Here is a 26152-nt window from a genome sequence, read left to right as displayed (position 1 = left end):
ACTTCTGTCCTGCCTTGTTTTTTCCTTAGACCTTCACTTGCTGTATGATGAAATCAATGCAGAGTGAAAAAGGCACAAACCCAATGGTTCACTGAAGTTAATGATGCCCCCCTCCCTGCTCCCATGTTCTCTCTCCTCTTCCCTCAGGGCCTCCATCCGTTCCCCAGAGGAGCCCAGAAATAAATGTGAAGTTTGCTATGTCAACTGTTTCTTTTTTTTTTCTCGCTGCTCCCTTTTTTGCTACCTTAATAAATTAAACTTAACAACAATAGAGATGAAAGGAAACAGGACAATGTGGTAAATGTAGCAGAAAGAAATTTAAATTGTAATGAGGAGAGCTAATCAGGAAAAGAATGGACTATGTAGAAAGCACTAATGAGTTTCTAAATAAATTCAAAAGGTTAATATTGCTCTAACAGATATGAGGAGAATCCTAATGCGGGAAAAAATAGGAGGTTTCACTGTGTTGCTATTATAGCTGTTGCTATTCTTGTATATCATATTGTATTTTCCTCCTCAGACACCAAGCATTGGAGATGCTCTAGGGGTGTGCCAATGTCAGCATTATCACCAGCTTTAATTTAATTTAGCTTTGTTCTGTACCGTTCCAGAACTGATCTTTATATATTTCCCATATTCACTTGCTTCATCATCCTGGAGTTTGTGGCTTAGCTTCTTTTCCTATCCATGATACATCTTGAATTTAATCCGATAGAAGAACCAACCATGGCTGTTCAATAAAGCCATTTTAATGTTGAACGTTTGTCTTCAAATCAGTTGCTTAAAGCTAAGTTAACAAACTTCTTACAGCAATACTAGGTCACCATAACAGGTACCTAGGTTAATAGCACGTTTTCAGAGAAATCCTTTTTCAATGGTTTACCTTACAATTATTCAGACCAAGATCCAATCCTTATAGCTAAGTTGAAGCAAAGTGTTTTGAATATCACACAGGCAACATGCTCACCAAGTGATGGAAAGACCCACACATTCCTCTGAATTGGGCTCTCCCAAAGTGTGGGTCTCTCCATCACTTGGTGAGTGTGTTGCCTGTGTGATATTATAATGATTCAAAATACTTTCTTTCATCTTAGATATAAGGATTGGTAAACTATTGATAAAGGATTTCTCCAAAAATGTGGCGTTAGCCTAGGTACTCATTTTGGTGACTTTGCCAATTAAAATTGCTTTATTGAACAGCCGTGGTCGGTTCTTCTATTGGCTTGTATTCTTGTCGGACCAATGGTCTCTCTTAGGTACATCTTGAATTTATGCAGCTGCATTCAGATACCTATGCATTTGAACATGCACGCAACATTTCACAGAAGAAAACAGATGGTTCCACAGCCTAGCATAAAATGTAGGGTGGGAGAATCATAGGGCTGGGTCCAGAAGGTCAGGCAGCGTGTTGTTTGCCAAGTACAGTGGTCCTTAAATGATGGTCCCATGGTTTGCCAAGGACAGTGGTCCCTAACAGCATTGACTAATACAGGTCCCTTTGATTGATGAAAGTTCATATTAAAATTAATGAAGTCAGCCTTCAAAGTGTCAGTGAACTTTTGTTGTATTTTGCTACAAAAGACTAACACAGCTACCACTTTGAAATCATCCATTTGTTGGAGAAGTTCATGGCTGTTCAGCAGAATGAGTCACTGTATTCCTCCCTACCAGTGCACTTCAACACAATGGGCTTATTTTGCATCCACATTATCCCCCAAGCTTGTAGCACAGCTGTTTCAGTCAGAATTGTTCACCTAGACAGTTAAATCAATCATAAATCACACAAAGCCGTCATAAATAAAGGTTCTTTTTAAAAACTCTACCATTTGGTGTTTCTTGTTGGAAACGGTAGTCTGTAACCTTGCCTTTGTGTTCCTGGATTGAATCCCATTAGCTCTTCACAGCTCAACCCCAGGAAAGATTCAGTCTCTAACCTTTAGCTGTCCCCACGTAGGGGAGAAATAAATAACTTCAGTGAATTCATTTTCTCAATTTCTCTCTACTCAGAATGTGTATACAGGAGAGCAATGAAAGTAGATGATTTGCTGCTTTCTCCTTCACTACCTATAACACTAGTTTTGTTCTTCTGTTTTCTATCTCATAAGCTTTTGGTTTAGTCTTCCCCAGCACTAACCTTCATTTTAAAAAGTGGAGCAGCATATACACATATTCATTCCATCTCACCTCTCCTTCTTTCTTTTTTCCACTGCTTGGTTCTGATATTATCAAATCTAGATAGTAAATTGCTCAGGGAAGGAACCCATCCCGTTTGCTTATAATGACCATTGGTCTTGAGGCACCTTAAGGGCTGATGTGCGGGTTGAGGCATAAGCCCCTGTAAGTCGGAACCTACTTTTGACAGGTATTATTATGCTTATATGGCAGACACACATACAAGGAAACAAACAGAACGAGGCAGGAGAGGGAATTATTGCAAAAGGAGGGAGGGTAGCAAGCTCTCCATTTCAACAAAAATCTGTTACATTGCATTGCAGAGATAGATGAAAACCAATCAAGCAGAGGAACCAGTCAACAGAGTAGCAGAGCCGTCTCAGGCAGAGTTATCCCCTTATAAACCCAGTGAAGGGGTTTAGGAGGATGTAGATCCATTTAGAATTGCACTGTAAACAATCCAATCAGAACCAGGTGTGGACTGCTCCTAACAGCTGAAGAATTAGCCAAATAAGATGGATACAGAGGACATTATTTTCAGTAGTGAGTTAGCTACTCCTAGCCTTTATCTAGTCCTAGTTTGTAATATCAAGTCTGCATATAAATTCCAGGTCAGCAGCTTCATATTTTATTATTGAACGTCCTGGGACATTTATTATGTATTTAAGTAAATTCGGTTATGTTGCTTCCTAAACGTCTACATACATTGATGGTACTACATCAATAGGAATAAGAAATGACTAGAAATACTGTGGCTTCTCATGTCTCCTTGTACACAAAAAAACATGCTGCAGTTAGCCAGCTCTCTGTAGCTCTGAAATTTCCCAGAATGGCTCCATGCAATGGCAATGCTATTTGTAACTTGCAAGATATCAGAGCATTACCAATGGAGTGATAAGATTATTTCCTATTACAAGGCTTGTAATGAAACAAATCAAGTGTAATGATTTCTGCTGCCCTGTGGTGGTTGCTGTTATTGATTGTTTTGGCATGCAGGCACATTCCAAGTTGTTCGGTGAAAATGAACAGCGCTTTAAGGAAGTGGAAACCCAACTTGCAAGCTATAAAAATTGGCTCAGGTTTATTGTATCTTCTTGATAAATATTTAGATAAATTCCATCCTCTTAATACTTATCAAAGATGTCTTTTTTTTTGCATTTGATGTGTTCTAATTTCCAAAAGGCCAGCAGTGACTATAAAAACGCAACCTCTATTACATTGTTTCCCCTCTGCATTTGCTTGCGTTAAGATTGCCTTGTCCGCATTGGTCAGCATTCCAAATCCAAAGGCAGAAGCCAGCAATTATTTTGCATCAATTTTGATCCTGAATTCTTAAAGTGTGAGGTGATATTTCTCACTGGGGATACGTGCAATGAATGATAAGCTGTTCTGACCAAGTAGTAATATCAGGGCCCTCCCAACCTCACCTACTTCATAGAGTGCCTGTTGTGGGGAGAGGAAAGGGAGGTGATTATATGACACTTTGAGACTCCTGGTAGAGAAAAGAGGCATATAGAAATCTACTCTTCTTCTAGGCTAATTGGGATCTCTTACCTGGATCTGATGAAAAGTCTAAGAGATCCTATGAAAAGTCTAATGGATTTCTGCCCACTATGTTGTCTCCCGCCCTGCTCATGCTGCAGACCAGAATACATGCTGAAATGCTGATCCTTGGGGAGAGGGGACCCCCAGCATGAGGATTCAGAGCTCTGCAATGGAAGGTTAGTGGAATATTAAATACCTTTGCAAACTAGCTATAAAGCATCAGCAAATCTTGCAATAAAGATTTTAAAGACACCCCTCAAACACTGAAATCAAAGATAACTGGATATTAAATATGGATATCAAAGAGTTGTCTAATATTCAAATATTCAGACACTATCTGGTCAATATTTGATATCAAGTTCACACAGGAGACTTTTGAGAAGCAAATCTGCTTCCTAACTCACTTCTATTCTACTAGAACAAAATATCCCTTTCATGGACAATCATCTTATTTTTTTTTTATCCTAGAGTGTCAAACCTGGGACTGTCAGGTGTTGTAGCAGTGGCATATCTCTGTGCAATGATGAGTTTAATACTCTGTAGGACATGTTATGTCATAGAATGAACACGTGGGAAATAAAAGATAAATTGGCAAGATGCTTTTGACAGCTTGTCTTTCCAAATGGGGGAAATTCTCCACTGCTTATGAATCATAAGTGTTGGCTAACTTGCTTGTGAAAGACAGCTAGTCAATACCCAGAGGGACAGGAGTAAAGATGTTCTGAGAGGAGTTGAAACTGAGGAACACAGTGCTTTCTGCTCCAATGAAATGTAGGTGATGATGTGACAAAAGAGAATCAGCCTCAATGAAAATGAGTCCTATGAGGTGTTGAGGAGGGGAAAAATCTCACGTGGAATTTTCTCTGATTTGCCCTGTGACTCAAAAATCTATGGAAAGGTTTTTAATTCTTTCTTGATAGCTGCCATGTTCATTCTACTTCCTGTTGTATTGAATTTAAGTCACTGAGTACAGATAAGAACATAAAAAGAATCCTACAGGATCAGGCCATCTAGAAGTCCATCTAATCCAGCATCCAGTCTCACACAGTGGTCAATCAGATCCTCTAGAAGTCTATCAACAGGGCATTCAGGCCAAGGCACTTTCCTATTGCCTCTTGTCTTTGAGATTTATGGATTTACTGCCTCTGAGCATGGAGATTCTTCACTGCCTTACATTAATAGTATGAAAGAGAGAAAGGCAGTAGATCCTGCTGTGGTGCAGAAAAGTCAAGATTAAGCCTCAACCACAGTGAATATCAGTAGAAGGGAGGAATGTTTGTTTGGGGGGGGAGCAAAAAAGCAAGGGCAATAGAAGCCTAACAGAACAGAATCAAAGTCCCAAAGAATCTCTGCAGTAGATACTAAAGGGAGTGGGGCATTTTTGCAAGCCCAGGGGAATCCATGGAATTTGCGCAGCAGAACCAGTGCCACTGTGGGTGTATAAACCCCCACAAAGCAGAGAATGTCTGCAGTAGAAACTGAAGGAGAGGAGGCATTTTTGCAAGCCCAGCAAAACCAGTGAAATGTAATTGTGTCCAGTAGAACACAATGCCAATGTGGCAATGCTAGCTCAATCATTATTCAAGTGAGGAGAGCATTTTTATAAGCCCAGCAGAACCATTACAATGTTCAGAGTTTACAGCTATACCAGTAAAATCACAGAGTGCCCAGCAGAAGCCAATGCCAATGTGGCAATTCCAGATCAACAGGACTGATGTCAAGCTCAGAATCACAATACAACCAGGAGAACCAATGAAATATACTAGTTCCCAGCAGAACCCAATGCCAATTTTGCATCATTTTTGATCCTGAATTCTTAAAGTGTGAGGTGATATTTCTCACTGGGGATCTCACTGAGCCTTCGGGGAGGGTGGTATATAAATCTAAATAAATAAATAAATAAATAAAATATGTCAATGCCAGCTCAATCACAATTTATTTGGAAGGAGGGGCATTTTTATAAGTCCAGTAGAACCAGTACAATGTACAGAGTGTCCATCAGTACCAGAGGAATCACTGAGTAATCAGCAGAATCCAGGGCCACTGGCATTGCAAGCTTAAAATGACTGGCCTCAAAGAGTAAGTAACACATGGCACAACTGAAATGATAGAGGCACCCTTAGCAGCAGACACAACATTTAGAACCAGGAGAGGGATGGGTTTCATGCCAAGCAGATTGGAGACATACGGGGCAGTCTGATCTCAAAGAACAGAGTCAGAAATGCAATCTAAGTGTATGAGATATTGCAAACTCTGTCAAAGAAAATGGGAAATTGGGTTTGCTTCCCCTGTTTAAAATGGAAAGGAGTAAAATTGATCACTGAAATGACTGTCAGCCATTTAAACTCAACAGCTGTCAGGGTTAAATGGCTGGCCACCATTTAAGCTGCCTGTTTCACTCCCCCTGCTTCCAAGCAGTGCAAAGTAAAATGCACCACTGAAATGGCATTCAGCAGTATTCAACGAGATTTACTTCCCACTGCTTTGAAGTAGGAGGGGGAGCAAAATGGACAGTTTAAATGACTGGCAGCTGTTTCAGTCACTGATTTCACTCCCACATATTTCAAAGTGGGGGGAATTGAAACCAATCAGTGAAATGTAAGGCAGCCATATCAGCAGTCCATTTTGCTTCCCCCACTGGGGGGGGGTGGATGGTTTAAATGTCAGCTGCTAGGTTTAAATGGCTCAAATCCTGAAACAGAACCAAGAAATGTTCAGGGGAGGAGCCTCCCCTGAACCTTAGATCAGAGGGCATGAATAGGGCAACATGAACCCAGCTCATGTGCCCATCCCTAATTAGACATTATTAGGAGATATTTCCTCAATTCCATTAATTCTGCTCAGCCCCATGTCAACTCCCTGACTCACCCACCAGTCAGCTGGCCAATCATGGCAAGGGCTCCTGTGGTTTAGCAGGAAAGACAGTGCCTTAGGGAACTCATCCGACCTGGCATCTCCATGCAGCCACAATTTGCAGCTTCAGTGAGTAGCAACCATTTTATAAGATTTTTTAAAAATAAGAGAGTGAAGACAGAGTGGCTAATTATCAATCCCCTTTCATACAAGCAGATGAAGACTTCCCTGTGCTACATATTATTTTCCTTCCATGTTCTGCCTCCCAGTCTGTCTTGTCAGAATTCACTTTCCATCCACCGTATGGCTGCCATGTATTCTGTTTGCAATTCTACCGCCTACTAGAGCTCATGCTTCATTTGAGCTGCCCATTTCTCATTCTGGTTGGCAATCTGTCACTTCACTTTACATAAATGATTACATAATTTATCTTTGTGTGCTGTCTGACCAACACATTCCTTCTCAGTTCTTTCAATGTGATGGCCAGGGCCATCTGTTTCAGCCTCCTACAACTTGCCTTGAAGCACTTTCCCCATTTTTTCTGGCAGTGGCTAAGTTCCAGCAGCCCAAGTGAAAGCAGACAAAATGCACATGTGCTTCTTTTGTATGTTCAAACTTCAGACTGACCTATTGCTCCACAGCTGACAACTTAGCCTCTTCTCACAGATCAGTTCACAAGGTAGGTGAATGAAATCAAATTTTAAATAAAAGCCTCCTGCTTAGCAGCAAATTCTCCCTGATATGTGTCTTTTTGTATTCATATGTTTTTGTCACTAGTTTTGGTTTCCTTTCCCCCCCCCGTTTTTGTAAATCAACTGTATCATGCATACATATTAACCATTTTATAAGCATTGGTTAAAGTCCTTATGTATACAGCTAATTGTATCCAGTGATATGCTCAGGTGTTATGGGCCAGCAAGCTGCCACCTCCTTGGAAGAGGAGGAATCAGAAGGATTGGTCCCTACACTGATAGCATTCCTACCTGAGCAGCCATAACCCTCAGTGCCTGACTAACTGCTCAGCAAAAACCAACTATAATTCTTTGCAGAACCAGGACTAACATCCTGATAGGGAAACTGTAAAAGACTTGCATTTGTAGGAAAGTGCATTCAACTGTAAAGAGTGGCATCTAGGCCTCTAGGGATAAGTCAGCAAAAGAGGTAGATAAGAGGAACATGCTGAGCAAGGCCGAGTGTGGAAGCAGCCTTGCTTACCACAGAGCTCTACCCTGACCCTGCTGCCTTGTACCTTTTTGTTCATAACCTGTGCTTGGGACAAGAAAACCATGTATCCTTCACCTGTTCCCAAGCTTGACCCCTGGACTTGAGCTTTGGTTCTCCAACTAGAACCACACTTGCTCCTATATCTTTCTTTACTTGTTGCCTGTGTATGTGTATAGGGATGGGTGCTTATGTTCAGACAAACCAAAAGTACCCAAATCAGTGTTATTTCAGGTGCTTTTCGGACCTATCCAAGTTGAATTGCCCATCCCTGTAACAGACCGAATCAGCAGTGGCCTAATCGCAATTCAGCAGTTTGGTCAGTTTTAAGTGAAGGATCTAGGGGAGGAAATCTGTGTGTGTGTGTTGGGGGGGGGGGAGAGAATGTACCAAGCAGCTGATCTGTAATGATCAGCTGATTGGCAGGCATCCCCCCCCCACAGCCTTCTCTAGCAATATCAATGCTCTTCACTACCAAAGGGTCCAATAATCAACTGATCATGACATATCAGATGCTTGGAAGGCCCTTTAAATGCCTCCCCCCACAGGCTTCTCTGATAGCATCAATACTCTCCACTACCAGAGAAGGCTGGGGGGAGGCCTTTAAAGGGCCTGCCTAACAGCTAATCATGACAGATCAGCTGATTTATATGACATTTAAATGTCTTCCCCACTTTCTTTCCTGAGAAGTTGGAGGAGAGAGAGCTCACCAAGCAGATGATCTGTCTTAATCAGCTGATTGGTGGCCCTTTAAGTCCTCCCCCTAGCCTTCTCAGGCAACAGAGACACAGGCCCTTTAAATACCGCCACCCCCCCCCCCCCCCCGTTCTCTGGCAGTGTTAATGCTCTCCGCTGCCTCAGAAGGTGCGCAGGGAAAAAATTCAGCCCAGTTTAGAGTTAGTTGAATTTATTCTGTCTAATCCAAACCAATGAAGGCCAATTTGGGAGATTCAGATTCTGGCCAAATCCCAATTGGTCCAGATTTCTTTCCCATGCACATGCCTAGTAGCCCTGAATGTGACATCAGACAAGGATCACAGATCATCCTCCCATGCCTCCCTGCATCAGTTCCTTCTGAACCTGGGGAGCCTGATACCCAGAACACAGAAACTATGTGTAATAATAGCTATGTGGGTCAGTAGCCTGTAGAAATCAGGGATATGGTTCTCCCCCACTATTCAAGAGGAATCAGTTCCCCTGGAGAAAACAGCTGGGGGGGGGGTGGTACTATTGCCTGCTGATGTCCTTCTTCCCAAACCTCCTCTCCTCAAGGTAAAGATATCCCCTGTGCAAGCACCGGGTCATGTCTGACCCTTGGGGTGATGCCCTCCAGCATTTTCATGGCAGACTCAATACAGTGTGGCCTTGCCAGTGCCTTCCAGTGCCATTATCATTTTACCCCCCAGCAGCAAGCTGGGTACTCATTTTACCGACCTTGGAAGTCAATCTTGAGCCGGCTGCTGGGATTGAACTCCCAACCTCATGGACAGACAGCTTTAGATAGCATTTCTGCCACTTACCATTCTGTGCCATAAGAGGCTTTTCCTCTCCTCAAACTCTCCCCCCAAAAATCTCTAGATACTTCTCAACCCAGAGCTGGCAGAAGATGGGGGCAAAATGCTTTCTCCTGACCCTTCCCTCAGCATAGTTCCACAATTGTGGACTGGTGAGGACTCTTTTAAAGTAGTCAACAGGGACACCCTCTTTCCTTTTTTTGTTAGCAGAAAAGCTGTTTGGATCTACCTGTATGCCAGGTAGCTGCAATGCCAGAATAAATGCTACAGTAAGCATCACAGCAGGATGCTGGAGCAAGAGTATCACTAAAAAGGCTTAATTCTCCCCTCTGGAGTAGTATTCTGCTCCACCAGCTCATGGAGATTTAGGAGCGATCGTATCCTGCTCAATAGGTGTAACTCAAGGAGAGGATCGCTCCATGATTTCTAAAACACTTTGCAAAACCTATAAAAAAAGCAGTGGCCATATCAGAATTCATGGAAGTACACTTTGCCTTGCACCAGAATACATCACAGAATAGAGCCATTAGACTGACAATTCCCTCGTTTTTAATTTGAATATGCAAGTATGTAATATATAGCACCCAGCAATCTCCATGCACAAGCTCCATCTACAGGCTATGAAACAAAATTGGCCTTTTAAAGCATTTTCACTAGCAATAGAAATTAAGGACCCAGGAAAGACATTAGAGCATAATTAATTTAGGATTTTTGTGGGAAAGGCATGCTAACAGATTCTTAGTTTTTGCTCTGTTTCTGTGTATGCAAAAAAGGAAAGTGGAAGAAGCACACTTATGAAACTGATACAACTAGAAATGTATTGATCAGTGTCTTATTTGAACGATGTCTGTCTGAAATATAGGACATGTTGTCAATCCAAACAAAAGTATTTTTGACATTAAAGAGCGGGCTGGACACCACTGACCTGACAATTATTTTGGAATCTCACTGGCTGGCTTTATTTTTCTAGGCAGCAGGAGACAGGAGGAATAGCAAAAGGGTGAGAGTGACTAGGAAAACATGTGCCTAAAATTGGGCTCACTGAATAAATAATAAACAATGAACAAAACTTTATTTTTCGAGCCTGCCCTTCCAATACAACTCAGGGTGAGCAGACAACACTGTTAAAACAACAATTAGGATCAAAACATAAGCATTCTAATTCCCCCCAACTAATATCATTTCAGACAAGGGTGGGTTCTAGAGTTGTCGAGCAATTAAGTGATCAGAACAATTAAGTTATCTCTTTGCCAAACTTCTACTCTGAGCCCACTTCATACTTTATTTCCCCACTTCATTAAAGTCCTCCTTCCTAACTGAATATCAAGGTGGATTAAAAACAACAAATGGGAATATAAAATCAAATGGTGAAACAATATATCTGTATCTTCATCCAAAGCTATATATAAAATGTGGGCCCCATCTATGGATATATAACTTTGCAGATTGGAACCACACTGGCATTAAACAGATTTTCCTGCAAACCTGGGGGATCCCCAAAATACATATGGAGGGTTAAATTCCCCCCAAATAAAACAAAAGCAGATGTCTGCTCATAGGTATACAATGCACTTAGCTTTTGCTTCACAACTGTTGACAGTGCCCAGCTGTAGAACTAGACTCATGACAGCCTCTCCAGGCCTGGCGTCATCATCCAGGAGCCTCTTCCACCCAGGAGCCAGTTCTAGTCTGGGCAGAAGCAGGCTCCAGTAGCCTCTCTGGGTCCAACCATGATTGTGGCAGCATCCAGGAGCCTCTGGGATTTTCTCCCCAGAGACTCACTTGCAACCTTCTGTTGCCATCTTCTGCCAGCAAATGAAGACTTTTTCTTCATCTGAGATTTCCTCAGTGATCCCTCCTTCCTGCCCTATATTTTAATTGTTGCTTTTTTGCATTAATTAATGTTTTTGCACATGATTTTAGTTTGTTTTTAATCATTTTAATGATGTTCTTGTTTGGTTTTAATGTTTTTTTAAAGATGTGTTTTCATTATTTATGTGTTTAATCTGTCAGTTGCCTCGATGACCCTGCTGAGGGTGGTAAATGTGGAGTTAAAAAAAGGAAATAAGATAAATATTATAGAAATTCCAAATAAAGATACTAGTTCTCAATAATCTAGTAATTGAGCTGTGGTATTCTGTAGTAGCAGGAATTTGCTACTGGTATAGAGTGCATTGCAACGATTTAGCCTCAAGGTTACTGTGGCATGGATCCATAACCTTGTTAAATTTGTGAAATACAATAATCTCCAAGACCTCAGATTCAAGTGAGTAGCAATGTTGGTCTGAAGTAGCAGAACAATGTTTGAATCCAATGGCACCTTTAAGAGCAACAATGTTTTATTTAACCTATGAAGGTGTCATTGGACTCAAACTTTGTTCTCCAATACCACAATATTTCCAATCAGCTTCACCCCATCTTGTCAATATTGAATTTCAGTAAGGTGTAGGAGAGAAAAGACCTTATCTAACCTCACTTGCAAGTTCCAGTTGTGTAAATTAAAAAAAAAAGACCCTTCAAGCCATCAGGCTTTGATTCTGTATTATTCCCTTCACACTTCTTCAGTCACTGCTGAAGTTTTCCTCCACTGTGGTTATCACTTTCTCCATTGTGTGCTTTTGTGTGCATGAAGTCAATATTTTCAAGGATCATGCATGCAGAAGAGCTAGAGGCAAGGGAAGCAAATGCTTCAGCGGAGGAAAATTCCACAGTTGTCAAAGGGTGCAACAGTATCATAAGATTGAAGCTCCATTCCTCTGCATTACACTTCAGCATCCCGGGAAAGGAAGACATTCGCTAACTCAACCATCTGCCCCTCCTGTGCATGCTCCTCAAGTGAGAATTTTGACTGCCTATAGACCCAAGTTGGAGAAGGGAATGGCAAACCACCCTGTATTGAGTCTGTCCAGAAAACGCTAGAGGGCGTCACCCCAAGGGTCAGACATGACTTGGTGCTTGCACAGGGGATACCTTTACTTTTAGACCCAAGTTACCTATCTACCTGAAATTTAATTATTTATTTATTATATTAATATACCTCCGTCCCTGGAGGCGGTATATTTAGAAGGGAGAATCTCAAATTTAGAAGGAAGAATCTCAAATTTGGATGAGAGGTACAGCTGAATACAGGAGATTACTCCTGTATGTTTTCCACTGAAACTAGTGGAAATCAGTACCAGATCCACTGAATTTAGGTTTCGTTCCAGTATGGTAGAATTCGACTAAAATGTCATATGAACCAAATTCAAATAAAGTGTTTTTGCACACCTCGACTCTGACTATGAGGGAATATACAATATGCCTAGTGCTATATTCACACACACATTTGGTGAGCTGAACTATATCTTTGTAGATGTACCGCAAAAGTAAGTGAAAGGTAAACAGCAGGTGAGGCAGGTGGGAACTTCCTCTCCTTTACAGAAGGAGTGCTAAAAAGAACTTTCTCTCGCTTTCAGCACACTGCTGGAAGTAGGCTGCATTTCAAGTTCCTTTGTCAGCACTGTTTTCTTATTATTACACTGACACTATTCGGAACAAAAGCAGGAAACAGAGAAGAAAAATGCAAAGCATTCTTTTTCAGGATAGCCAAGAAGATGTTCCTTATGAAAGGGCTGTGACCTTAGAAGGGAATCCAGGAACTGTAATTTCTATCCAATTTCAGATGAGACATTAAGCATTGGGTGGAAGTATGTTGGGTGTACAATAAAGCTACTGTAGAAATTAATGCAGTCCAAGCATGATGCTATGGTCACACTTCCAAAGGTGTGATTTCCTTTCCCCCTTCATATTCACAAGTGTGAACTCTAAACCCTGCAGTAATTATGACAAGTGGCTATTTGATTTGGTCTCAAGCATAATTCAACTTCAGATGCAAAACACAAACACTCCGCTTGAGTCATTAAATTTTTAATTACAATGGACAGCTGGATTTGGTTTTAAGGCCCGACTCAGAGGACACAGTTAAAAATTTGCCCAGCAGCAAACTGCCCAGTCCTGGGGAAAAGGGATTTGAGCTTAATGTCAGTCTCAATCAGGACTTTGGAAAACATAATAAAACCAGGTAGCTGCAAGAAAGCCCTGTCGAATAGTTAATGTGTGTATCAATGCTCCATGACTTTGGGAAACCAGAATCCATATTTGATTGGCATTGGAAGCATAGTTAGTTTCCCTGTCAGACTCTCTGTCAGGGGTAGTCAACCTGTGGTCCTCTAGATGTCCATGGACTACAATTCTCATGAGCCCCTGCCAGCATTTTCTATGTCACATGCTCTATGTCACATGTCCACGTATTAAAAGGGTTTAGTATTCAGCAAGCTGTTCCATTCAGAAAATGATGGATATATCAGATATTGGTCATTTGGTGCTGGGGTACAGGTTATTTAGCTTATTAGTAAAAACCTGGCTTGAATATAGAAGGTTCCAGGATCAGTCTCCCTGGACTTGATGGGCCTATGTCTGAAACAGGATAAAGCTGCTTTGTATGTTCATATGTTTGTATGATTGTGCAGTCCAACTTGTGCAGTCTCCAAAAATGGTCCCAGAGTGTGAGATGAAGAACACCATGCAGCAATTTTGTTTAAGCTAAGCATATGGGCATCTATGAAGCTGTCTTAGACCAAGTCACATTGTTGGCCTAGGTCAATACTGTCTGCTCTGACTGGTAGCAGCTCTCTAGGGTCTCAGGTAGATGTATGTCATGTCATCTAATACCTGATCTTCTTTTAATTGGAGATACTGAGGACTGAACCTGGGACCTTTGACACACCAAGGCCGATTCCTCATGTCGGCAGCTGCACCAGGCTGCTGGCAGTGTGGTGCTGTGGAGCTTTATGCTCCTCAGCTTTCCATGGAATGTAACCCCCGCCTTCCTACAAAATAAAAAAGCCCCAGTCTGCCATGGGACATGGCAAAGCTGACCGGGGCATTTTCCCCCCTTTTGGGCCACAATAGGATGGGGTGAAGCCAGGCCTGGAAGGCCAAGCTCTTCCCTGTCCACATGGGCCTGCTGCTGGACAGGCCCTATTGGCCCCCACTTAAAAAAAAAGGGGCACAAATTCTTCTGTGATCCCTTTGGGCTGGGCAAATGAGGGCCCAATCCAGGGCAAGCCCAGTAGGTGGCAGGCCTGGCATTGGCATCATGTAGAAGCAGGGGTTAGCCCCGCTGTCATATGAGCTCTCTCTTGGCCTTTTCCGTCCATGCAATGTTGGCCCAAGCAAACGTGGAGGGGGAAGACGCGAAGCAAAGCGCTTACGCTCTGGATGGGACGCAATGGCGGCAAAACCCAGAGTAATCAATTATGCACGTGGCAACCCTGGTGCTGCTTCTGGTTGTGCCCCGGTCGGCTGGAAACTCCGCTCTCTTCCACATTTCGCTAATGCGGCTTTTTTGGCAGCATGCACTGAATCTGCGGCCGGTTGCAGCCAGCGCCATGCGTTATCTGTGATTTTAGGCAATGCCATTCCACCCCGAATGTGGACCTTCCCCTCCGTGCATAATGGGCCTATGTGAAAAACAAAAGGAACTTTTCCTCTGAACAGAGGCCATTTTGTAGGCATCAGATGCTGATTTTCCAACTGTAATCCAAAAAGTGCATAAAACTAGGACTTCTCAGAATTCCAGGGGTATGGGAGCACCTCTTATAAAAGGGACCTTGGATGCCATTTTGGGTACATATTGGGAAAATAGCCATTGGTTGCCTGATATTTCCTGAGAAGCACCCAAGAAACTGAGGGATTGTATAGAAAAAGCTTTTCTGCCCCTGCTTATTTTAAACTAACACTTAGCCGAACCTTCTGTAAGTGAAATGTCTTTCTTTTGAAAGGCAGCTTTTTTGCCAATACTACCATTCCACCTTTCTTTAGTGCTAATAATCTGTTAGCCATTGTATAGAATGAAAACAAGGTAATAACATTGTTCCTGGCCAGAGTGCTTAGAAACTAAAAAGGATGGACAAAACAAAGATGAGGGCATAGGATAGAGATTCACCCATGAGTAATGAGCAAGGGATAGGAGAGAATCATGTGGTGATAGAGAAAGTAACAGCTGGAGTGCACTTTAATTACAGTCAAGGTAGGGGTGCTACAGGAAATAGCTTCTCCTGCCATCACACATTAAGGAATCCCTACACCGAAGTATTTATATGGAAGACATACATATCAAAAGAGATTGCATGAATTATCTGAATAGTATTTAGATAGCACTTATGAAAAAGTGCTATATAAATAGTATTCAGATACTATTCACATATATAGTGTATATGCACAGTATACAGTACTGTACACATCTTGAGCAGTAACCTGTCCAGATTGAGTCTGAAAAAAAAAACAGTGAAGTGCCAAAAATCCACTAAGTGAATTTGTGGTTGAGATGCAATTTACTGGGAACTGAAATCTCTTGGCCACAATGTTTACTTTCTGTCAAGCTGATGTGTATTACCTAGTTAGGCAAACCACCTTTGAGCCTATATTTCTGTACTGTTAAAACTGCTTGCCTGTCAATTTTGTTATCTGGTTTCAAGAAGAATGTGCTGTCAAGTCATAACGAACTCATGATGATCCCAATCATGAGGTGTTCAAGGCAAAAAATGCAATTGCCTTCTCCTTCCTAGCAATCCCAGAATTCCTCCATGATCTCCAATCCAAGTGCTGGTGGTGGCCAACCGTAGTCACACTGGTTTACTAAATCCTAATTAAAAAATAATTGGTCCCATGTAGGTTTCTGCCTCATTGATAAATGTTTCTATATCCTTGCCATCAGTTGCAAAAATATGGGATGTAAACTTTGACAAAATGACAGGAGTATCAAAATGGCTTATAATCATTCCTCTCTCCACAACACCCTGTGAGGTAGGTGGGTCTGGGAGAGCCCTGACTTAACTACAGGACTATAACTAACCCAGGGTCACCCAAGCTAGGTGCATCTGGAGGAGCAGGGAATCAACCTTGGTTCTGCAGACTAGAGACCACCACTCAACTGCTACACCAAGTTGGTTCCATGTAACAAGTAGGTTTAGTAGGGAATATTAACCAAAGGGAGGTTTTATTGAACCACAAAATATGGCAAATATAATAAGTGACACCTATAGACTTAAGGTCATGTTGTATATAAACACCAACAGCCAAATTCTGTGGAAATGACTCAGGCTTCATTTAGGCAAGTAATAAGTGTGAAAATAGTCTTGGCTACAGATATAGGTCTTGAGGAAGAATCTGAATGTCAAAAAGAGGTAGCTTGGCATATAGGGAGGCTCAAGTTGTATGGAGCATTTTGGCACAAGACACAGGGATGACAATTTGAGCAGGATACCAAGACGTCTGGATGTGACAATGCATTTAGGAAAAATGATCACAGATTCACCATATCACTGACCTTTGTCTTGCTCCTAAAAACAAAACTTCATAATTCTGCCTTTGTGCTGCATAATGGATTCGTGGCATGAACTAATGCTTCTGAAAATTAGTGTCTGTGAATAAAATGTCTTAAATATCTGAAAACACAATGCTGTCCTTTCAACCTTTATCCTTGCCACTGAAAAAGTCTTTTGCAAAGGGCAAAAGGGTGCTCTGCATAGCCAGTTCATGCCAAGAGCTCAGGTCAAGGGAAGAGAGATGAGAACATGTATTGTTTATGTTATTGGCTATGGCTCTGAATTATTTCAGTGTTGCTTTTATTCTTTGTCATCTCTTGAGCCCTCGTTCTTGGAAGCATACTCTAGGTCTGACTCACTGAGGAGAAGTTTCCTCAAGTCATTGCTTCTTTACTCAGGGACCTCAAGCTTTGGCTACTGCTGGAGATGTCACAAAGTGTTCCTAAAGGGCAGAAGCTGCCTGCGGCATCACAATGAACAACACAGAAAATAACAAACAAACAGAATAAACCCCAACTATCAGTTGGTCTCTGGATTCCACAATTTACTTTTTTTATTGCTACAGCTGTACCTTTAACCAAATGTGAAACTCAAATAAAATCCATTAATATGTACAGATCCAATAATATGTAGGAAATTCATGCTTTCTCAGTGGGTTTTAATTCAAAAGTAGCCATGGGGCAGATTTGAGTGGGACGGAGATACTGCATTGGAGGGGGGGGGGTAAGTTAACTTGTTTCCTCTCCATTGTTTTTCTGGTTTATTTTAAAAATTATGTGTAGCTCATCTGGCAAAATGGAACATTCATGGTGACTTGCAATACATTAAAAGGCAAGAAAAAGTCATATTAAATGTTGATAACAAAAGCATCAATAAAATGAGAATTAAGACCAAAAAAATCCATACTGCCTCACTAAATTTTATTTTCTTATGTTCACATTTTTATGACACCCTTCCCTGAGAGCTCAGGGTGACTCACAACATATAAGCATCAAATGTTCAGTTAAAGGTAAGAGACTTGACCAAGCACCTAAAAGATTACAAGAGGGAGTTCAGCAGGGTGCAACCGCAGGAAAGTCCCTGATTCTGATAAAAACTCACATGATGTCTTTAACAACCCGAGGCTGTCCAGGGGCTGGCTCAAATTTTGATCAGATTTACCTCAAGATGAGCGAAATTGCCAGAACTGGATTTGCCATTTCTTACCAAGCTTCACATCAGGGAGCAATCAGGGGCAGGGAGAAACGCATGATAGTCCCTGCAGCATTTTCGTAGAATCATAGAGTTGGAAGGGGCCATACAGGCCATCTAGTCCAACCCCCTGCTCAACGCAGGATCAGCCCTAAGCATCCTAAAGCATCCAAGAAAAGTGTGTATCCAACCTTTGCTTGAAGACTGCCAGTGAGGGGGAGCTCACCACCTCCTTAGGCAGCCTATTCCACTGCTGAACTACTCTGCCTATGTTGTACTTGTAGTTTAAACCCATTACTGCGCGTCCTTTCCTCTGCAGCCAACCCTTGCGCCCACTCTCACCTCTCCATTTCCTGCTCAATAATTTTTTTTAAAAAATGGCCCTGTCTGCTTACTGTGGGACCACAAAGCTACTTTACCTAAGTTAAAATAAAATGTTCCCTTAAGTGTCCATAGTTTTTATTATTATTATTATTATAGGGCAGACAAGACACAGTCCCATGTGTGTTTTCTAGCTGTGGAGAAAGAACGCAGAAAGGGAGGGGTGCGTGTTGAAGCAGCCCTCTCCTGATCAGCTAGTTGTCCATGCTCTTTAAGTCTTACTGTTTACACACAATCACTCTTTGGGGTCCAGTCACTATGTCCAGCTTGGTGTAATGGTTAGGAGTGCGGAATTCTAATCTGGCGAGCCAATTTGATTCCACGCTCCCCCACATGCAAACAGCTGGGTGACCTTGAGCTCACCACAGCACTGTTAAAGCTGTTCTGACCGAGCATTAATATCAGGGCTCTCTCAGCCTCACCTACCTCACAGGGTGTCTGCTTTTGGGAGAGGAAAGGAAAGGTGACTGTAAGCTGCTTTGAGACTCCTCAGAAGTGTTAATTTTTTAACATTGTCACATTACCACATAACAACATGGAATTGTGTTTTTTAAAATAAAATTTAGGGGCTCAGTGTGATGGAAGTTTAAGTCCCTGAGACAAGCTGAGGGGGGGGGGGAGTTTGACTTGTTCTCCCTTGCCGTCTTGTTGGGAGGCAAAAGCTGTGATGAGGTAGTGGGAAAACGTGGGAAGGATCTTTCTTCAGGAAGCTTGTAAATGCATGGCTTACAATGGTGCGTTTGCATGCAGGAGGCAGCATGAGTTTTGCGTCTCCGTGCGGAATCAGTCTGGGTTTTCCAAAGCTGTTTTGAAGGCACCACAATGTATAATACATTACAGTAGTGTACCCTTGATGTTTCTAAAACACAGATAACTGTGGCAAAACTATCTTTTCAACAGAAGGGCTAAAGTGGTATAACCAACTAAATTTGGTAGAAGATACTCCAAGATATGGGTGCCCTTTGTATATCCATAAACAACATAGGATCTGACAGCAAACTGCAAACACGATATTTTAAGGGAGCAAAAACCACATACACTATCTGGTGCTTAAACATGAATACTACATTCCAGTGAAGTATCCAAGAACAGCATCTGTCTTGTCTGAATGCAAATGCATTATATATATAATTATCCTTCTTCTCTCTTGCAGTTCAACTCCCTTGAATTTGGTCTCTTTCTTTATGGTTGGTTCCACTTTCTGTGCCAGCCATTTTGTGGTTGTGCCCATCACCCTGTGTCAGAAGCACAAAGGTGCCCACAGGCTCAAAAAGGTTGGGAACCCTGGCTTAACCAAGTATTTTTATTATCATTTTCAATTGCTGTTAGCTGCTCTGAGGTTTTTCAAACTGTGTGGCAGGATATTAATTGAATCAATGAATGATAAACCTCCATTCGGCCCCTTGGCAATCAGTGCTTTCATTCAATGCAACTTTAATGTTGCTCCAACTTACCTTTAGGATTCCTTGTGTTAGCCTATACTATAACCCTGATACTTGCAGTATTTTTATATGCCCAAATGGAAGCACTGTAAGTCTCCAGGTCAAGTGAACCCAGCATGTTAATTGAGGAAGAGCATGTAAACACCCTGCATCCCCAGATTGTAATGTAATTTATGCAAATGATTCCAGCTTGACTGAATGATACTGTGCTGATGCCTGCTGTCCCGGAATATAAACTGGATCCCCTGGAATTTTCTGAATTAATAGCTTGCTATCCTGGAGTGTTCATAGTATTTACAAAATCTCTCTTGTATCCTGAAATTGTGTTTCTCTGGCCAATTCTGCACGGGTGGAAAAGGCCGAGAGAGCAGCCATATGGAAGCAGGGCAAATCTCTGCTTCTATATGACGTTGCTGCCAGGCCGCCACCTTCCAGATCTGGTGTGGATCAGACCTCGGAAGCCCCAGGGGCCAACAAGGCCTGTCCCACAGCAGGCCCTGTTTTATGGTGGCCTCAAAGGGGCAAAAAAAATGCTCCATTCGGCTTCATGGTGCTTTTCCGTGTGTTGGGCCGGAGTGGGTCATTTATTTTTTACTTTGCAGGAAGATGGGATTGTGTTACATGCATTCCCAGCTTCCGGCAAAACAAAACAAAACAAAAACAAAAACTCCACATGCTCCCACCCCACATGGCAAAAGTAATCCGCTGCTGCTTTGTTTCCCAGAGTTATTGATTTCAGTGGGACACTAGGTGTCCCGCTGAAAAGTGTCCCCCGTGTGGATACAAACTCCTGTGGAGCATGCAACTCCTCAGCAATACTCTGCAAGCAGCCCGGCGCAGCCACTGTTGTGCGGAATCAGCCTTTGTGTTTCTTTGGATTGTGACTTGGTCACTGGGTTCACTTTCACCAGGATATAGTGGTCAGAATTTTGTCATGGTGCTTTCAAATGGGTCAGTTCAAGTCTTCTTGCTGGTTTTAATAAGATGAGTCAAAGAATGATATTCTCAGTTTAGGTGCCAATGGTACAGGCTCAACTGAAACCACAGCAAAAAATGAGAGCAATGCTTTTATACCCTTCCCCTAAATTGGCTGAATACAGGCTGTGTTTCTAAGCCTCCAAACACATGTGGCTACATCCACAAATAGTTGGATATTGCACTATAGCTATAGCTGCAACTTGCAGCTGGTCTTTTGTGGTGAAGAAAAGGCAATCCAGTTATGAATGATTGCTATAGAGAAATCATAGCACAATATCAGTAATGAGCGAACACAGCCTGCATATCCTTTTAACTCTAAGGATGCCCTTTGGGTTTGGGTGTTTGCCTTGTTAAATGATGATAACACAGGACAGAAAGCATTAGGCATAATATGATTAGATGTAATAGTATTATGACGAACAAGAATAACAGGAAGCCAAAAAAGGCTGCTTTGAAATCAAACATGCATCCTGGCTAAAGTCAGCTTTACATTTGAACAAATGATAAAGGAAAGAAGCTAGCACAAGCATGAGACTCGTGGAGAACTTATGGAGGAGGATAAACCCTGTTTTCCCTGAATTGTCCATTCTTCCTCTTCGCCTGCTTACCTCCACATTGCTGTTTCTTCGCTCTTCCACCCTCTTGTTGATATTACTGTCTGCCACTTTCTTCTCTCTAACCTCCTCCACCATGGCCTCCTCCTTTCCACCTCTGCTGCCATGGACACCTTTTCCTGACAGCTCTCCTTCCACTGCTTTCTCCCTCTACTTTCTGTTGATCCTAAGAAGGCTCATTTGTGTGGGGTTGCTAGGAAGCTGTGATCTTGGTCAACATTTTTTTCACACACACCACTTCTCCATTTGTAGGAGTTTAAACTTCTCAATTCTTAAACTTCTTCTGGAGGTTTGTAAAAACATCTCCCTTTTCATTACCTGGTCCAGGTATGTGTTTGTTTGTTTTAAATCTCTATTCTGAAACCAAGTTTACTACTAGATGCTTGATAGAGCTTGATAGAGCTGTAAACTTTCATTAGTTTAATTCACAGGTTAATTAACTGAAGCACTAGCTGATTAATCAAGAAAGGGGGGGGAGTGAGCAAAAAATGGTAGGGTTGCAAGTTAAGGATACATCTTTAGACTATTACAGATTGGAATTTTAATTTTTTTAAAGACTTTTACTCCTAAGAATAATTCCGGTGATTAACCTGTGTCTGTAATTTTAAAACCCCTATGCTGACTTTTTGGTAATATCCAAAGATAGGCTGTTACCAACTTTCAGTTGATGCCAACGGGCCAATACCATCGACTGGGGCCCCCTAGAATCCTCCCCCACCAGATACGCCATCTAATACAACACAAGGCAACCTCAAATCCGGCCACCTTATCAAGTGACAGTTTTACACAGTTGTATTGTTAACAGCTGGCTGATTACAATTTTACGAGTTGCAACTTTTATAAATTACAAGTTAATGAGTTTGACTATTACATAATACACCAAAAAAACTGGATGGAATTGTGAACTCTGAATTGATATGGTGAACCGCCCTGAGCCACAAGGGAGGATGGTATAGAAATGTAAATGAATAAATGCATACATACATGACACTGCTTAATATGATAAAAAGCAGATAAGTAACTAAGAATCCTTTAATTCATTGACAGTCAGTGTTTCCTCTAACACCCTCCCCTATTGATGGGGGCAAGACCCTGCATGGTTCCAGACTGCTGCTGAGGGGGCTCTCTGTTTTCATGAGTGGCTGCTCAAGCACACAGCTTAGAGGGCTCACCGTTAACTATCCGAGTGAAATCTGCCTGAAGTGATGCTGGAGTGAAGACTGTGCCAAACCTTTGCAGAAAACATCTATTAATCTTCTGTGGGATGGAGGCATGAAAATATGCCCATGCCATGGCAGAAGTCCAAACAAGCATGGAAACAGGTAGAAATGGCATCCATATTCCCCTGTTCGCAACCCATTCACTGATACTGCCTTACCCACCTATCATTTCTTCTCTGTCAGATCTAGTGCTTCCAGCCTTCAGGTAGTGGGTTGAAGATCTCCTGGGACTACAACTCATCACTAAATGACAGAGACCAATTCCCCTTAAAAAAAAAAAACACTCATCATCCTCAGGCTCTACCCTGCAACAAAGAGCTGGCAACCATAGTCATATCTGCCCAAACTGCAGGGTGACAGGAATTGCATAAGAAACCCCATGATATAGAACAGCCATCACCAGTCTTCTTGAGAATTCATACACAGTATGATGGGTGCAGTGTGGTGGGTGCAGCCACAAAATAGCCATAAAATGGCTGCCACAGGAGGAGTCAGATATAAAATGGCTGCCTCAGTCTACCTTCAAATGATACTGGGAAGATCCCTGTGCCGTAAAGAGCGGCTGCGGCTGAACAGGGCCACAGTTGATGTGGTGAATGGGAGGGCAAAAGAAATGCGACGGTGTTTTGACCCTTGCAAGCGTTGGCACACTGCCGGGGTGTCAGGGCAGCACAGAGAGGGCAGAACACTTTATAAGTGCCACGTGCATGGAGATCGTCCTTTGCAGCCTGAAGAGCTGGAGGACGGAACCCTCCCTCCTGCCCTAAATAAGAATGTTTGTTACTTTATCACAGCAGCGGAATAGGGGGCATGAGGTAATTTGTTTCAGGGACCAGTTTGCGTACTGGGACCTGAGGAGGGGATCTCATTATGACACCGATTGACACTGAGTGCGGCCTTTCCCGGCTGGGATGGCCAGGGGCTCGGAGCCAGGAGGTAGGGATGGTTGTATGTGGTGGACGCCCAACAACCATGACTGGCTTCCTCCCTGGGGAGGGTGTCAAGTGGCAAAGGATCCTTCCAACTGGGAGGAAGGGGGACAAAGGAGGAAGGGGGACAACTCCCTTGAGCCCAAGTGAGCAGTCAGATAACTACACAAGGATTACTCCACAACTCATGCCAGGCCAACCCTCAGTTATGGTTTGTTAATAAAGCTGTGGCCTTGTTCATGCCAAATGCCGACTCACGTCTTCATTGGCCAGTTACATTATGCCAGTCAACTGTAGCTGCTACCAAAGTAATACTTTTTTAAAAAAGTGCACAGACAATCAAATCTTCAGTAAACAATTAGAAAACATTCCAGACAAGCACCAAGAAACATAATAATGGGTGTCATAACCCTCATGGGCAGCATGTTGTGTATCGCTGGTTTAGAACTTTCTCTTTTCCTTCATTTTTCCTTTTCTACCAAACAAAGGGCAATGCTTTGGAGGGTGTGTAAGAGCTCTGAAAACACATAAACATGCAATGGACTGTGAAGGCCTAAGACTTACAGGGACAGGAAACCTTTCATTGTCAGGCTGCTCAAAAGGATTTAAATGGATAGAGTCAGTTGAGAAGAAAGAGTTGGGAACTGACTGCTGAAGAGAATTCAGTTTAGTACTGATTGAGGAAATGGCAAAGAAGAATAAGAAGATGTTTGAAGACCCTCATTTGGGCCAGAAAAAGGGACAGAGCTTCTAGGCAAAAGTAATTTCTTGCCCAGTTGAGATTTGAGTCATCTGTGGTGTATTTAGAGAAGGATTTTGGTAGTGTATCCTTGCCTTCTGAAATTTGAAGAATCAGTTAAACTCAAGTGTCTAGCAGACATAAAATCAAGGTCTCTCATCTCAAATCCTCTTAAAATTTTGTGAAAACCTTAAAGCTCTTACTTCCTGTAAACACATTAACTGGAGTTTGTGAAATTTCTGAGAGTTATTATTGGTTCACCTCAGCCATTTTACTCCTGATTCCACCTGACCTTTTCCACACTATATTGAATAAAATATTTGGTTTAGTTTTGAACTTTCAAAAGCATTTTGTTTGCTGATTTCAGAATATAAGTTAAGGTAATGATATTTTCTCTTTCCTTAAGTCCCTGGGCTAAGCAAGCATCAAAATAGAATAATGTGACAGGGTACAACAGTCATAAACCCTCAAATAGGAAAAAATAAAGGGGCTACACAGGCACAAAGGAAAAGAAGAAAAATAGAGGGAAAATCCTGTGTGTGAGGGAAGAGGTCATGTTTCCCACTGAGGGCAAAAATTGTTATTATTGCTGTTGTTGGTGTTGTTAAATATTATTTCATAGAATCATAGAATCATAGAGTTGGAAGGGGCCATTCAGGCCATCTAGTCCAACCCCCTGCTCAACTCCCGAGACCGGCTCGTGGCGGGTTACAATTGTCCATGCCAAACCCCCCAATAAAATCCCATTAAAACAATCCAAGGACACAAAACAAAAATATACAACAATAAATCCAACAACATGGTGGTAGTCCTCAATCACCCAACCCCCCAATAAAACATTTAATAAGGGAAATGGGAAAGGGGAAACAGATGATCTTAACGTTGCCTAGCACCAGATGACATGAAAGGCGATATCAGCTCCACCCCATCACTGTATTGGTGAGGGAAAGAGTGTCCACACACAAATTCCTCTGCAGTAATTCTGTAGATTCCTTTTGAGCTGAACAAAAACAGATTGTTTTTTTCCTAGGCTAAAAGGGAAAGGCCCCATGAATGTCATGAAATGTGCATGGAATGACACCAATGTCACATGGGCTTAGTCTTTTAAATCAAGGTCTTCCTTATTTCCATTATGGGAAAAAAGTCCCATTGTGGAACAATCCTAGGTAACCTTCTTATAAGGGAAAGATTTAGACATGCACATCATATCTAAGAACAAAGGGACTTCTCTTCTTTGCTTACCTGTTCAGTATTTTTAGAAGAGATGAAAATAATTCCATGAAAATGAGTCTGACCTATGCTATAAAGCAGACCCTGTTGAATGTAATTAGTAGAAGTGTAATTCTAGCAACAGCCTACCTTTAGGGCATCACAAGAACTCAGTTTTTTATTGCAATTTCTGATTTTACTTGGTACATTGCTCTTACTGCTTGCCTGTTTACTTCATAAGGTATGTGGTGTCCTCTAGTGGTATAATGTATGGAGAGAACACAAGACACCTTCCCTAATTTAACTTTTATTTCCATTGCGAGCACTTGGAGAACAAAGGATCTGACAATCCTTGCCCCCTTACCCAGGTTCCTGTACAATTTGTGTTCCTACAGAACTCATATAAGTAGAATGCAGTGAAATTCTAATGCAACCTTCCTGTATATAGCACTATCAATATCCAAAGGATCTTTTAAATTATTATATCAGAATCATGGATTGCTTTCCAGCTACAGGAAGAAATATAATTCCAATTTTCAAGTGCTGCTTTCTTGCCAAATGTGGGATATTAATCAAATTATTGCTTTAAAAAGTTTTTGTTCAAGATTCATTTCAATGTCAGGCATTTATTAATGTCCTAAAAATGAAAAGGCATTTTTCTTTCTTGTTCTTTTGATAAAGCCTGCCTGAGTAAAGGTGGGTGTTGGGTCCATTTCACAGTAATATTTTTTTTTTAAATCTGATTTACAACAAAGGACCTTTTTTTTTTTTTTTGCT

This window comes from Paroedura picta, chromosome 4 (assembly GCF_049243985.1).
Source record: "Paroedura picta isolate Pp20150507F chromosome 4, Ppicta_v3.0, whole genome shotgun sequence".
Lineage (NCBI taxonomy): Eukaryota > Metazoa > Chordata > Lepidosauria > Squamata > Gekkonidae > Paroedura > Paroedura picta.
The sequence above is the reverse complement of the archived record's forward strand: the minus strand, read 5'-3'. Positions refer to the sequence as shown.